The following is a 14,325-nucleotide window of genomic DNA, read 5'->3' as shown; positions in this document are numbered from 1 at the left end:
ACCCGTCGTTTACCAGTAGAAATCTGTCTAAGCAGCTATATGCTACATGCGTGGGAGAGTAATAGGAAAAAGTTGTAGAGGTGGGGTGCATCTCCCTCCATATATCCACGAAGTGTAGATTATCCATTATACTGTGAAGCATGGCGGTCATCTGGGGCTTAGTGCCCATCCTGGATGGACTTCTACCCAAGGCCCGTCCAAAACACTATTAAAGTCACCCGCCCAAATAACACCTGGAGCTGAACACACCCCAGTGGGGCCACCAGGCCTGAGTCAGCCACCGGCCCGGTCCGCCCCTCACAACAGGTATAACAGAAGAAAAGGGAGGGGGAGGGTGAGTGCCCGTTCCCCACCGGCAAACACCCCCTCAGGCCAGGACACCACTGCCGGAGGGGGTCCCCCTCTTGCCAAGAACGCCAGACGGTGCTCCGCGGGTCCTCCAGCACCGGGCTAATGGCCAACGAATATAGCGGCCGCCATGTTGGAGTCAGACAATTGCTCGGGGGCCCGGCAGTGCGGCTCAGCCCCAGCACGACACTAACCCCCACAGTGCACCGCCCACCCACGAGACCCCCGTGACTACATTGCGGGGTCCGCTGAGCCTCAGGTGGCAGGATGGTGCAGGATTCCAGACACGGGGCCGCAAGCACTTCTTTAGTGCGTCCGAGCGCCCATCTTGCCGGCCACACCCCCACGTGAATGATTCTCCTTAAGATGGTTTGTGGGGTCTCCCTCTTGGATTTTAATTTTTTTAGAAATGGGGCCGAATGGTGAACTTTACTACAGATCCTATGTAAGAAATTGACCAAAGTCCACAATTGTCTCTGCCTTTTTCCTGTCTGTGTATATGTATGTGTCAGGGTGGATGGTGTATATGTGTCAGGCTGCCTGTTTGTGGGCATTTATTGTATTTGTGTACATCTGTTTTCTTGTGCCTGCTTACAATTTTGTCTGTGTCTGTGTGTGTTGTATTTTTGTTTAGTGTGAAGGATAGCTCATTTTGGGATAGCTCCGTCATAGCTAATATTGGCATTGAGGCATCACTCTGTGAGACTGTGAGAATCCCAAAATCTAAAGTAAAGATAAAGCACCTTATGATTTCTCAGTACAAATAAACGTGCCCACTCAGTTGAGGGAGGAAGGAATCAGGGATATGATGATCTCATCATACCAAGCCAAAAATAGAAAGTTTGGGGGTTCTCATTTTATAGACCTCAGCAGGCTGAAATGTTGACCACGTTTAACAGGATTTTCACTGTACCATGAAGTCAAACACAGTTCCTTTCAGTGAACACATTCCTTAGTGAGATGTGGATTTTTACATTTACTGTACAGTCGGAGATTTGAATGTACATTTTTGATATTTCACAAAGTGTGCTGCTCTAGTCATATTGTGGGTCATATCTGGAGGTCACTTTCATGTCTATGTGACAGCTGTGCTAATTCACTTGCATTGACGGCAGGGCTGAATGGATCAGATCAGTTTTACTGGCCATCAGCAGGGAGTCTCCCTAAGCTCATTCCATAATTGGTGGGATTCATCATTTCTTTAAGCTTTAAATATCTTGCCAATTACATAATCCCATTCCCCCTAGGAAGCTGGAAAAGCTGGAATTAAAATATAAACATCTGATACACAAAACCGGTGGGAACTTGCAGTGCTGAGCCACATTGCCAGTCTCCATTTTAAGTAGAAATATAGACTACAAAATGATATTTCTATGCAATTGCTGTAAACTCTTCAAAACTATCCACACGCCATTCCAACCAGCTTCTTTAACAAGTTAACATCAGATCCAAGTGACTAGCGGGGAAACAGCCAGGAATCTTCTTCACCAAATACATTAATTCAGTTAATGAGGACCTGATGGGTACAGCTGACATAAAAATATACAAATGGTCAGCCCTCATGACTACCATTGGGAACTGAACCAATGGTGATCAGGACAATTCTGCTCAGTGCCTAGGGCTTGACTACTTCAGTAGAAGGCTGGCCCATCACCACCTGAAGAGAATGTGGCCCACAGACTACCTTCCTGAAGTCACAAAGATCACAATAAAAGTCTGCAGAGATACTTTGAACCCTATGCAGTGCCACAAATAATGAGCGCAAGAAACTCCCGTGGTGGGGCACCATAGCTCCATGATTTGAAGGGGCTGAGAGGGTTTGGATTTCCATTAGAATCTCCACTCTGGGGTATGTGTGGGACAGAAAATGCATGAAATTCCCGCATGAATTCAAAGAGGAGTCTGAACTACAAAACTGTCTGTTCTTCGTTTTCCACCATGTAAGTTCACCTTAGAAAAGAACCAAGACAAATTGGCAAGTCTTCCAGAAATCAACCCTCTGGAGGCCATGCTGGCAATGGAAATGTTAGACAAGGGCATTATATTGAAGCTATGGCATTTACCAGTACTTAGCTATCCTCATCTCAATAATACCTTCATATCCCCTGAGAAGCAGACCGTGGCCCTCTTGAATGGTACCATGTATCCTCACCATATCAGCTCAACTCTGCCTAGTTCAACTCACCTAACCACAAAGAATCTTTTGCACCCTGAAGGCTTATGGAAGATGGGAACAGGTGTCCCCTGTAATGATGGGTACCTTTTTACATCTCAGGCTGGACTGTCTGCTCATCCAGTCATTTTGGAAGTATGTACAAGACCCTTAGCAACAGCAAAAGGCCATCCCATTGTTTTTACACCGCCCTCTTGGGGCAGCAGGATAAATAGGGTAGTAGGAGTAATCGCACACTGATAGGAATGGGCTGCCAGACTACAAAACATGACAATGTTGTCTCCCCGCCCTCTCACCAAGACTGGATTAGAAGGATGAACTCCTCGAGAAAGGAGTCTATAAGACTTAGGATCTCACATATAAGCAAGCAAACATCCAGACTCCTGTTGTGATTACTTTCAGTCCGGCATTACCTGAATTTGAGACTGCCGACAGTGGCAGCAACATTGAACCCAAGACGGACAAACCCTAAGCGAACACCTAGACAATTTTCATTTGACATAAACACACACCTATACATAGCCAGATGAAAAGGGAAGCACTGACTATTGATACAGTTACGATGGATAATGTGTAACCTTCATGTGTAAAAATGTTCCTTTTGTGATTCCCCAGATTTGATTGTTGTCTGCTCTTAGCACCTGCTGTTCTTTGTAATGGTTTCAACTGAACATTAAATTCCCAATGGTATTTAAAAAAGAATACGTTTGGCTGGATTAAGCTCTGTGTTTCTCCATTTTACATTCTCTGTTTGTTTTAAAACAACTTCTAAAGTTTTTATAAAACTCTTCTTCTCCTAGTGGTATTAGAATGCTCTACTTTATAACAATAATTGCATACTGAATAAGAGAATATGCATAAATAAAACATCATCTCAAACAGAAGACTAACCATGGAGTTATTCGGTAAGAAGGTATTGAGATGTGTGTGTGTGTTAAACTTTGTGAGACCACATAGTTTGGGCCCTTCTGTGGCCCTAAGTGTCTGGTTTGTGATTGGAGGTTGATAAATCTTCAAAATACAACTTGCTTTACTTGTTCGGCCACTTCCTTTTGAAAGTGGCCCAGATTTAAGAGGGCCTATCGCCATATAACGCCACATTAACGTCATTATTTAACACTAATATGGCAATATTGTGGCAAAAATGCTGCAACATGGGGCAGATTTAAGAGACCCTTGTGCCAATTTAGTGTCACCCGGGTATCATTTTTTTTACGTTAATGCGACGCTAAAGTTGCCTTTTCCAAGCGCCATATTTATGAAGTGGATGCATGCATTGGGCCACTTTGTAACCCCTTTTGCCACATTATGCCTGCCCCAGGCATAATGTATGCAAGGGGGGGCATTTCCCCATTAGGTAGAGTCAAAAAAATGGCGCAATGAAATCTAAAAGATTTCTTTGCACCATTTTTAGCGGCATTTTTAACGCCAACACAGATCAGGCGTTAAAAGGAAGCACACCTTTGTTTTTAATGGGCCTCAATGTGCTTTGCAGGATTAACATCAACATTTTTGGGCGCTAACTCTACAAGGCGCCGAACCAGCATAAAAAATGTTGACTCTACTTCCCTAACTACCGCCATGGCTCTCCGTATGCTAAATACGGCGCACACATGGTGGCGTTAGGTGATGCTAATGGGGGCAAGAAAAGTGGCAATGCATTGGATTCAGTGCCGCTTTTCTTAAATCACGCCCTTCATCTTCATAGAGTAATGCTTAAAACAATTGACAATTTATGGCTTATGGCCAATTAAAATATTGACCTTTACTACAAAACACCGATCGATTATTTGATTCACTAGTAATTCTATAAACTTGAGTGCCTTTATAGCTACAGCAATTGCATATGTCTAGAAAATGCCAGTATACACTGATAGTTATCTCAGGTGCCTAACAGGCTGGGCAACCCGTAAATGGACAAATTTAAGTTTTCACACACTTGTACAGCAGAATGGACACAATGTGGGCATTGCTTCGCTAGGAATGTGCCTAATTTTGTGTCCCTACCCTTGCTACATTTTTATGCAGCTACTCGGAGTGCCTGTAAGGAGGGTTGGTCCCAAGCGCACAGAGGTCACCTCTGATCTACCGCTGCTATAATGTACTCTCATGGATCCCCACACATCTCCATAGACATTTACACCTCTCTAAAATGGGATAATACATATTTAAAATGTCTGTATATTTTCCTGTGAAAACCCCAGTGAGGCGACCGACATAATCTTTGCAAGCAAAATGTACGGTGATAATATTCCAGTATGCAATAGAATATGTATAGAACTTCCAGTGATTTGCAATTTTAAATAGCTATGAAGAATTTGTCATGAATTAAGAACGCCATTTGGTCTCGTTTTCCCTTCACAGCCAAAGAATAGCTGCCTAGTTATTTCCTGCTTTCAAAGTGGCCAAAGGCTCAGCCGGAAGAAAGAAACACCATTTTCCCAAAGAGATGACCTTATTACTGGATTCTCTACAGTCGTGACCAACGCAGGGACTACTGCCCTTTCTGTTTGACACCAAGGGCGCAGTGATGGATTCCAAGATCTCGCAAAGTTGTAAATTGTCAATTTGCTGCACCTAGTTAAATCCATGAAAGCTACTGACCCAACGCGAGACATGTAATGCATTGCCTCCCACTGGGTACATGTACTCCATTAATGCAGCTGATCAATGTATTCTTCAGAACTGAGGCTTTGCAGAATCCAAACACTTCTTTTGTACATTGTTCTCCTCTCGCTCTTTTGCAGGACTGGAACTGGATGAATTTCACTGCACCCGGGAATGAGTCACTCAGCTATTTGTGCCAGGCAGTTTAACTCACATGCACAAAAATATTTTTACAAGTATAGAGACCACTTATGCAGTTCAGAAAAGCTGGTTTAACACTTCTAAAAAAGATTTACTCACACAAAGATTTGCATGTGCATAAATTTACTTCCAGGGATAGAGTGAGGGCATTCTAGGTCAAAAGTGTTCGAAACGTTTCTTCACATTCAGGAAACTGTTGGATAGTTACTCTTAGGAATACCCCCAAAATAAATGCCAGTAAAAAAGAGGAGTATTGCCATGGTAAAATATTTGCCCGTGGGGGAATTATAGAGGATAACTTTATTAGTCACCTGGGGCACAAAACTAAACTTATCTGGAATTCCAAGCCTGGACCCCTTTAAGCAAATCGTAACACATCTTTATAACAGTCAGGACGTATGATATGCTTTTGCCTTAGGTTGTGTTTTGTCGTGATATCAAATATTCATACAACCTAATTTGAGGTTGAAATAATGATAATTTATTTGCACAATGTATGGATTTTTCCAAATAGTAACTTTATACATTATCATAGCTCAGCATTGTGCATTGCTCAATATATTTATTGAAAGAAAAGTCAAAGAATAAAAGCTAGCACGCAGTGCAGGGATTGCTCTAGGTAAGACATTACGTGGAATAGATATCGAGTCTCAATTCTTAGAAACCCTACTCCTAGGAACGATATTTCTAAGAGTCAATGGATCAAGGTTGCTTCGAGTATCTGGGATACTATTTGACACAAATATTTTAGAACAAATGTGTTGAATAAATGGATGCCTTGCAGGCACCACAGACTGATACAATTCATCTCAAGACAGCATGAGAACTTTCTAGATTTTTGACTCTCCAGATTTAAGTGCTATTTCTATGATAGACTTAACGTGTACAGAAGCCTGCATAGATACTCCTATGTTCACTTGTACGTCCAGAATTAAAACCAAAAATGGTGTAGCTTGGCTACAGCCAATGACTTATGTGTTGCACAACTCACAAAGTCTATATTCAAAGTATAGTAGCTGTGAGTAACAAATAACCAATGCATTCATTGGGTGCTGAAAGAGTTGCGGACACTTGGTTAAGAGCCCAATCATCCTTACGGGGGTACATGGAGTTTATATCTATACATTTTCGAGCAGAGCACCCCTACACTTGTGTGAGCGCTGATAATAATTGTATAAATGTTATAGCGTGAGTCTTTTCAAGAATATTTCCTTGAAGAATCCTATTCTGTTCCTGAATTAGCACCACTAAATGGAGTGGAAATCTTGCATTATTGATTAGAACTTGTCAGAATCCCTTTCAGAGGAAGCAATTGAGGCCTTATACTCCTGATGTCCCGGGCCGACCTACTATGGATCTCACTTAACTGGGCCAAGTACCCCTTTTGCATGTAATTTTCAGTGGTTGCTGTGGTTGAGCAGTCAAGCCTCCATCGAGGCGGGGGCGTGTAGATACAGGTCAGTGAACATGACACATAACTCAAAATGCAAACCATACAAACAATAAATTCATGTCCAGCAAAATTCTTGTTTTTTTAATAAGGAAAAAGTAGTATTTTATTTCTAATTATGCACATGCAAAGAGATGCAACATTAAAATGCATTAGCACAATCCTCTTTGAGGTTGGGGCTCTAGTAGCTGTCAGGTGACTCTCTGTCACACCCACCTTTGTGTAACGTGTTCAGGCTTATTCCCCATTCACTGGTGGCCACACTGGGGAGTGCAAACTATTAGCCCATACTCAAGAGTTTGTCATTCTGATCTTTAAGGAATGTAGTCAAAAGTATCAATGGTGCCGCAGCACGATTTACAGCAAGTCCCTTAGTGCCCCAATGACCTGTTTTCAGTCTTACCATCTATGGCATTATGGCAGTGTTGAGTGGCACAGTGAATGCCTTCTCCTCAGGATCGCCCCAGTCTGCATCCTATAAGGTGAAGTTGGGGCACTCATGATGGACGTGGCAGAACCCAGCGGTGCAAGTTCTCCCTGTTGAGGAGCGCTGCCGGTTAGTTACCAGTGATCTGAGCTGCTCCCAATCAGTGGACACAAATGGCATGATGCTCTTCCCCCTAGCAGAGAGGGGGAGTGCTGGTGCGATCCTCCGGCCCTTGACTGGAGCTCTAACAAGGGTTTGACTCCCTCAGTGGCGTCTCAGCAAACCTCAGGGACTACTTTGTCAGGAGCAGATCACAGGTGCGGGATTGAACCAATAGTCACAGAAGATCTCCTTCAGTCTGGGGGCAACAGCCCTAACTCTAGGCCAAAGTGGTACCGGCAGCCTCTCCTGTCAGCTGGTGTTTCTCCAGGATTCCCCATCAGGATGCAGACTTTCCTTAGGGGATCACCTTCACTAGGGGGAGCATCTACACTTACAATGGTTTGTGTCTCTGCAATCACAAGTCCTGTGCACCTGGCCCAAACTCAGTTAATTTTTGACACCCCCTAGACTACAGGGTAACTGCGGTGTGGCTTGGTGCTTCCCTCCCAGCTCTTTAGATACAGTTCATAACAACATGGCCCTACCCTAGTCAATGAGGGTCACAGATCTGCTACACACTTCGCTCAGGGAATTCTCATGCAGGGCTCCCACTGGACCTCGCTCCCTCCAGCACTCCTCTCTCCCTCACAGGGCACAATGGTCTTGGCAAGCAGGCAGACAACGTTGCTCAAGGCTCCAGGACAGGTGATCCTGGTGTCCTGGGCGATGTACCCTCTCTCAGCAGGGAGACTAGCAGGCCTTTGCCCCCAGTCCTAGTCACAGGCAGAAGTCTTGCAGTGTCCCCTTACCACAGAAGCCATCTGCCTGCTTCGCGGATGTCAAACTCGCTCAATGTACATTCATAGCACACTTTCTGTTCAGCACAAATACCTCTTTGCATGGTACCCTTGCATATTCATATGTATCCAGCACGCATGCTCAGTCCGCATGCAATGTTCAGCACTGAAGCTTTTGTATCTTTAACCAAGAAATGTTAGTTCAAAATACAGGCACTGCTAGCGCATACGCTCATCATGAGCGTGCTGCATTACGCTTCGCCATTCATTTACCATACTTCACAGAAGCACACATACACCCAGCACATGCGGTCCTGAGCAAGCTCTGCACAGCACTACATCTCTCATATAATGTGGTCCTTTTAGGCATACATACGCCCAGCACATGTACTAAGCACACGTACTGCACAGAGCTGCTCCATTCTGGTCTGTACCCTTCCCAGACACACAAACAACTAACACAGATTAATTGCTCCTGCGCTGTCCAGCACTCCATATCTACCTGATGTAGGCCAAGGGTGTGTTAAGCACCCAGCAATTGAACTTTTAAAACGATAATTGAGCCTGTTGGCCTCCCTCCAATGACACAGGGTAAAAAGTTCTTGTTCACAACTACTGAACACTACACAATATGTTGGCACCACTGCGCTTGTGGTGCTTAACCGCTGGTGAAGGCAGAAGTCTTTCACCACTATGAGGGTAGCATTGTTGGCACCCCTTGTGGTCCAGCAAGACAACAGTCCTTGTGACAGGCCTATGTCATGGCACACACGCATGATCCATGTTCCCCGTGTCAAAAAAGCATCATTAGGGAACCAGACAACTGTGCAGTAAGGGCAGGGGAACACGTTTCTTACCATGCAGAGGAATTTCCATCGCAACAGAGCTATTACTGCGAAGGCTTATATGGATTTTTATATTATGTAATTAAAATACATATTAAGGGCTGTCATTTAAATGTTTGATTAAGATTTGGTATACACAGTGATTCTCCATCTGATGTGCTTCTTTAGTTGGGTATGAGATATGTCACCTTGTTTCTGACAAAAGAAACAAATCATGTCCTCAGATTCGAATATGATCTAGTTCTCCAAGAACATCGTAATATATTATAATTTTTAATTTAAAATCTTGAGCAAAGAAAAGATTAAGAAATCGACGGTGTACTTTAATTTGTAAAATCTAGAGTATCTGTCAAATAACACGACTCGAGTCTCTTAAGTTTTGCACACCAAAATGCACATTGATGCACATCAATCACTATTTGGGGGGGTTAATATTTACTTCGAAATATTGATCTTTAACCAACACGAATCTCATTAACTCATACAAAAGTTAAGCCGATAAAATGGAAATTGTGTGCAAGTAGATTAACTAACAAGGCTAGCTGGGTGGATCCACAGAAAATGTTGGCTAACACTCACAAACACTTACAATTGCAGGCATTCACCAACAGCCTGCGGGTATTTTTCAGTTCCAACAATGCTTTTAAAGTTAAAAATGTTCAAAGGTGGAAGTAGATTCACTTTTGCATTGGCAATAGAAACGACATCTCACAATTAATGAGGCTGCAGTGAAAGGGCATTCTTCATAAGAAAAAACGTTGGCAATTTATTTTAGGTGCTTTTGGTATTTCTCGCAATGAACGCATGCTTAATAACTGCAAGCAAGTTAACAATTAAAAACAAGTTAAGAAAAACGGAAAGCATAACATTTATAAACACAACTAGGGAACGAGACACATTTGGATTGTCCCATAAGGGCATAAGACCATGTCCGTCCTTGTTTTAAGTTTCTCCTGAATTAAAGCTAAAGGGCTGCATCCCAGTTCATTTTCTCTGCTGAAGTCTAGGCAGCATATGTCGAAATTTTGAAAATAGCAAAAGGGCAATAAATTGCTATAAATCGGAGATAAGTGTACAGGGGGAAAACTCCTTTAGAAGAGGTGGACGTCCCTGGAGAATGCAGTACAGCACAAAAATATACAGAGTTTTGTGAGAAAAATGCAGAAAATCTTTTTGGGATGATGACCAATTAGGAGGTTGATATACTTATGAAGCACTTCTTTTGAAATATGCATTGTAGAGGATACAGTAAGCAGTGAATCAGTGTCTGAGCATATCTCTGAGATGCCATATGTGTTCTATTTTTGTGATTCAAGAAGGGATATTTTACTTTATCGTCACTAGGCAATTTATGTCTTTTATTTACTTGTTGGAAATGGCCCTTTCTCTGGGGTTATCCCCAAACCTTTTTGCCTTTCTACTCCTATTTATCTGACCTTCTTTTTGCTGACTTTAGGACTCTGGGCACTTTGCCACTTCTAATCAGGGCTAAAGTTCATATGCTCTCTCCCCTAAAACGTGGTATAATTGGATTCCACCTGTTTGGCATATTCATTTTACCTGTAAGTCCCTTGTAAAATGGTATACTATATACCCATGGCCTGTAAATTAAATGCCACTAGTGGGCCTGCAGTGCAGATTGTGATACTCAGAGAAGTAGCCTTTCAAACCTGTCTCAGGTCTGGCACTGCAGTGCCTGCATGTGCAGATTACTACCGCATTGACTTGGCATTTCAAACTGCTTGTCAAGGACCAAGCTCCCTTTTTATTACATCTAGGTCTTCCCTAAGGTAGGCCCTAGGTATCCCTATGGGCACTGTGCTATGTATGTAAAAGGTAGGGCATGCACGTTTATGATTTATATGTCCTAGTAGTGACAAACAGCCTCTTTTGTTTTTCACTGCTGTGAGGGCTGCTCCTCTCATAGGTTAGCATTGGGAATTCTGTTATATACTTTTAATTGGTAATTTCTCATCTGAAAGGAGTAGCTTGGGCATGTTTGTCATCTTTGGAATGGTAGTGAGAAATCCTGCTTACTGGTGTAGTTGGATTTTACACTACTATTTTAAAAAACACACTTTTGTAAAGCGGGCATTTGTCTGTGCTTATAACTCTAGTGTTTTGCAGCCTGACTCCAATCCACATTTAGGGCAGGGTGACAATTACATTTTATGCATACTTTCCAGACAGCCACAACACAGAAGGGGCTGGTTATGACAGTAAAGGCATCTGCATATTGATAGTCTTACTGGGATGGGAAAGAGGGAGGCAGTGCATGCTTACATTTGTTTAAGCAGTGTCCTGCCCTCACACAAAGGGCTGATTTATCCCCTACTGACCTCTGAAGCCAGGGCTGGATTGAATGGGGTTTGTTACACTTGAAAGGGTTCCTTTGAAGTCACCCCTCGAACAAAGACATTTTGGAGTATAAGTACAGGGGCCCTGACTCCATATTTTTAGAGCATCATTGGAACTGGGACTGAACCTCTGTCAGAAGGACTGTTGTGCTGCACAAACAACACATCTGGACTGCTCTTCGGCTATTGCCCTGCTGCTTACTACTTGTAGGGTGGTATAATGGACTCACTGGATTGCTTTTCTGCTTGTTGTGCTGCTGCCAGCTGCACCTTGACGTTGGCTTCACTAAGCACACATGGGTGGCTAGGAGAACCGCCATGTGAACTACCTGCCCTCTGTGCTGACCTACTTATCTGCTGCCCACTGCATGTGTCCCCCAAGTGTTGTCTCAGGGTTGTTACCTAGCCCACCCTGTTTTGCTGAGGAATCTAAGGGACTTGTTTGGATGAACTTATTTATGTCGCTGGGCCTTACAAACTTTCCCCTAGGCATGCAGGTCCTTGCCTGAGGTAAACCAAATTGGTTCTGTCATTAGCAGACTAGTTAGTAATATTCAGCCATTGCATAATGGCATGGATATCATGTTTCATATGTGTTTTTTGTAGCAGAGGAAAAGGCATACTCTGAATATCCACTAAATAGTATGGTCATTATGATATTACTCAGTGTTGGACTTTTTCCCCCTTAAAGGGTCATCCCCAATCTTTTTGCCTCCTTCTTCCTAATTTGTCTGACGTGTGGTTGTTGGCTTTTGACCTATGGGCACTTTACCACTGCTAACCAGTGCTAAGGTGCATATGCTGTCTCTGTAAATTGTATGTGGAATTAGATTTCCATGACTGGCATATTTGATTTACTGGTAAGTCACTAGTACAGTGCACTAGAGGTGCCCAGGGCCTGTAAATCAAATGCTACTAGTTGGCCTGCAGCACTGGTTGTGCCACCCACATTAGTAGTCCTATGGGTAGGGTGCAGTGTATGTTTAAGGTAGGACATATACTAATGTGTTTTATATGTCCTGATACTGAAATACTGCCAAATTCATTTTTCACTGTTGCAAGGCCTATTTCTCTTATAGGTTAACATGGGGGCTACCTTTAAATATGACTACAGTGTAGATTCCCTTTGGTACATTGATCAGCTGCATTAATGGAGTACATGTACCCAGTGGGAGGCAATGCATTACATGTCTCGCGTTGGGTCAGTAGCTTTCATGGATTTACGATCCGTATGGTCAACAAGGGCGCGAAAAATGTTGGCCTCATATATGACCTTACACTTTAACTAGAGGCAAGAGCATCCCTACTAGCTATTTGTCTTTTTTTGTGAGTGGGGGATCATTATGCCCGTCCACTCCTGACTTGTTTTTAATATTGACCAAGGCCCCCCATCCCAATAAAATTCACTGTAAGGAGGTCCTTGAGCCAATTTTAATCTTGTTCTCTTTTTTCTCTTCTGCTTTTTCACTCATTTCTTCTAAAGGGTAGGTTGGGAACTTTTTTTTTCTTTCCCTGCTTGTAGGCACACGCTGTAATTAAATAGCTCTGGCTAAATATGCCCTCCAGGGGCCGTTAGAGATTGCAGTGCCAGTCTGGCGTGAAGCGGGCCCTATGATGAAGCATGACATCCAATGGATGTGTGAGGGCCCATACTTCTAAATGTTATAAGTATCGAATTTTAACCTGTGCCGCTATATTTGGTATTTAGGAACTGTGTACTCTTTGTGATACGTTACACCTCTCTCTAGACAGTGACACAAAGGGAGCTGGGGTGTAGCCTGCATATCCTGATGAGCTTTCTGTGCTAGGAGGGAGGGAAGGAGTGGTTACTTACACCTGAAAAGGCTGTGCCTGCCCTCACACAATGCAGTCTCCAATCCCCTGGTGTGTGTCTGGGGCTTGGCCTGGGCTAGGAAGGATCTCACAAACAAGAGAGGCTTTCCTTTGAAGTAGGCCTTGCTTACTTACTTTCGCTCTTGCCTTTTCACTCGCTCTTATTCTAGTTCTTGTTTCGGTTTCAGTTTTGTTTGTCACCCTATGTTCTTCTCATAGTTTCATAATTATGTGTCACCTCTCTGTTTCTTTCTTTCTTTTCATGAATATAATGTCCCTAGCCGTATCTTACCTCCTAGTACTGGCTCCTCCGCCTCACTGCCCATGCTCAACCGTCGAGCTGAAGAACAACATGACCGACATTCACTATCCTATTGGTTCTATATCTCATGTCAACTACTCTCACGCTTGCCCCCGATACGTACTTTACTGTCTCAAACCTCAGGGTCTAAGCGGGGGTGCTTCTGACACCTCATTACCCACTAGGGAGTGTGTGACAGGGTAATAAGTTGAGCAATCTTATCACATATCCCCCTCTCTAAGACCCTCATTGCATGTTATATGACCTGCCTCCCCAAACCTACTGGTCCGACTAGTCCCTTTTTTTGACCTCCTTCCCTCTCCCCTATCACATATGTCTGTATTGGGAAACTCAGGCCGTACATGAGTCATGCATCCTCTTCTTCAGGACTCCCCAGCAATGACCCTGCTCCTAATGGTTCCCATTCCTGTCACCCGAGGGGTTGGTGACTATGGTGTGGGGTGGTGAGAGATGGGGAGGGAGGGACCTAACAATGTGGTTTAGCAGTGTACGATATTATTAGCAACATTACATTTTGGGTTGATAATTTAGGTTGTGGAAGTCTTATGTATTGTTCATTTGCACATGTTCCTGTCGTAAATGTGAGTGACCTTATCCTTTAACTCCCTTGACTTGGGTTGGTGAAGGAACTAGGTCTGAGTAAAGGACAGTGCTATATTGCTTCTTGTATTTTGGGTGCAGTTGATGCACTGTGTTGTTTTCCTGTTTTTGCTTTGTCTGTCTTTATAAATCCCTAATAAACAATTACAGAACAAAAAAAAGAGAGGCTTTCCTTTGAAGTAGGCCTACTTCAAAGGCCAAAATGGGTATAAGAAGAGCCCCCAAACCCCTGAAAAATAAGGGCACTTCTAGAAATCAAGAGG

The 14,325-nt window shown here is 43.3% G+C and overlaps 1 protein-coding gene across 1 annotated transcript in view; it reads right to left on the bottom strand.

Annotated features, from left to right (window-relative positions):
* LOC138265076 (connector enhancer of kinase suppressor of ras 2-like) overlaps nt 1-14,325 on the bottom strand; it is a 1,142,768-nt gene that overhangs the window by 122,969 nt on the left and 1,005,474 nt on the right. The gene's annotated exons all lie outside the window — the stretch shown is intronic.

This window comes from Pleurodeles waltl, chromosome 2_1 (genome assembly GCF_031143425.1).
Source record: "Pleurodeles waltl isolate 20211129_DDA chromosome 2_1, aPleWal1.hap1.20221129, whole genome shotgun sequence".
NCBI lineage: Eukaryota > Metazoa > Chordata > Amphibia > Caudata > Salamandridae > Pleurodeles > Pleurodeles waltl.
This window is presented reverse-complemented; position numbering and strand designations above follow the sequence as displayed.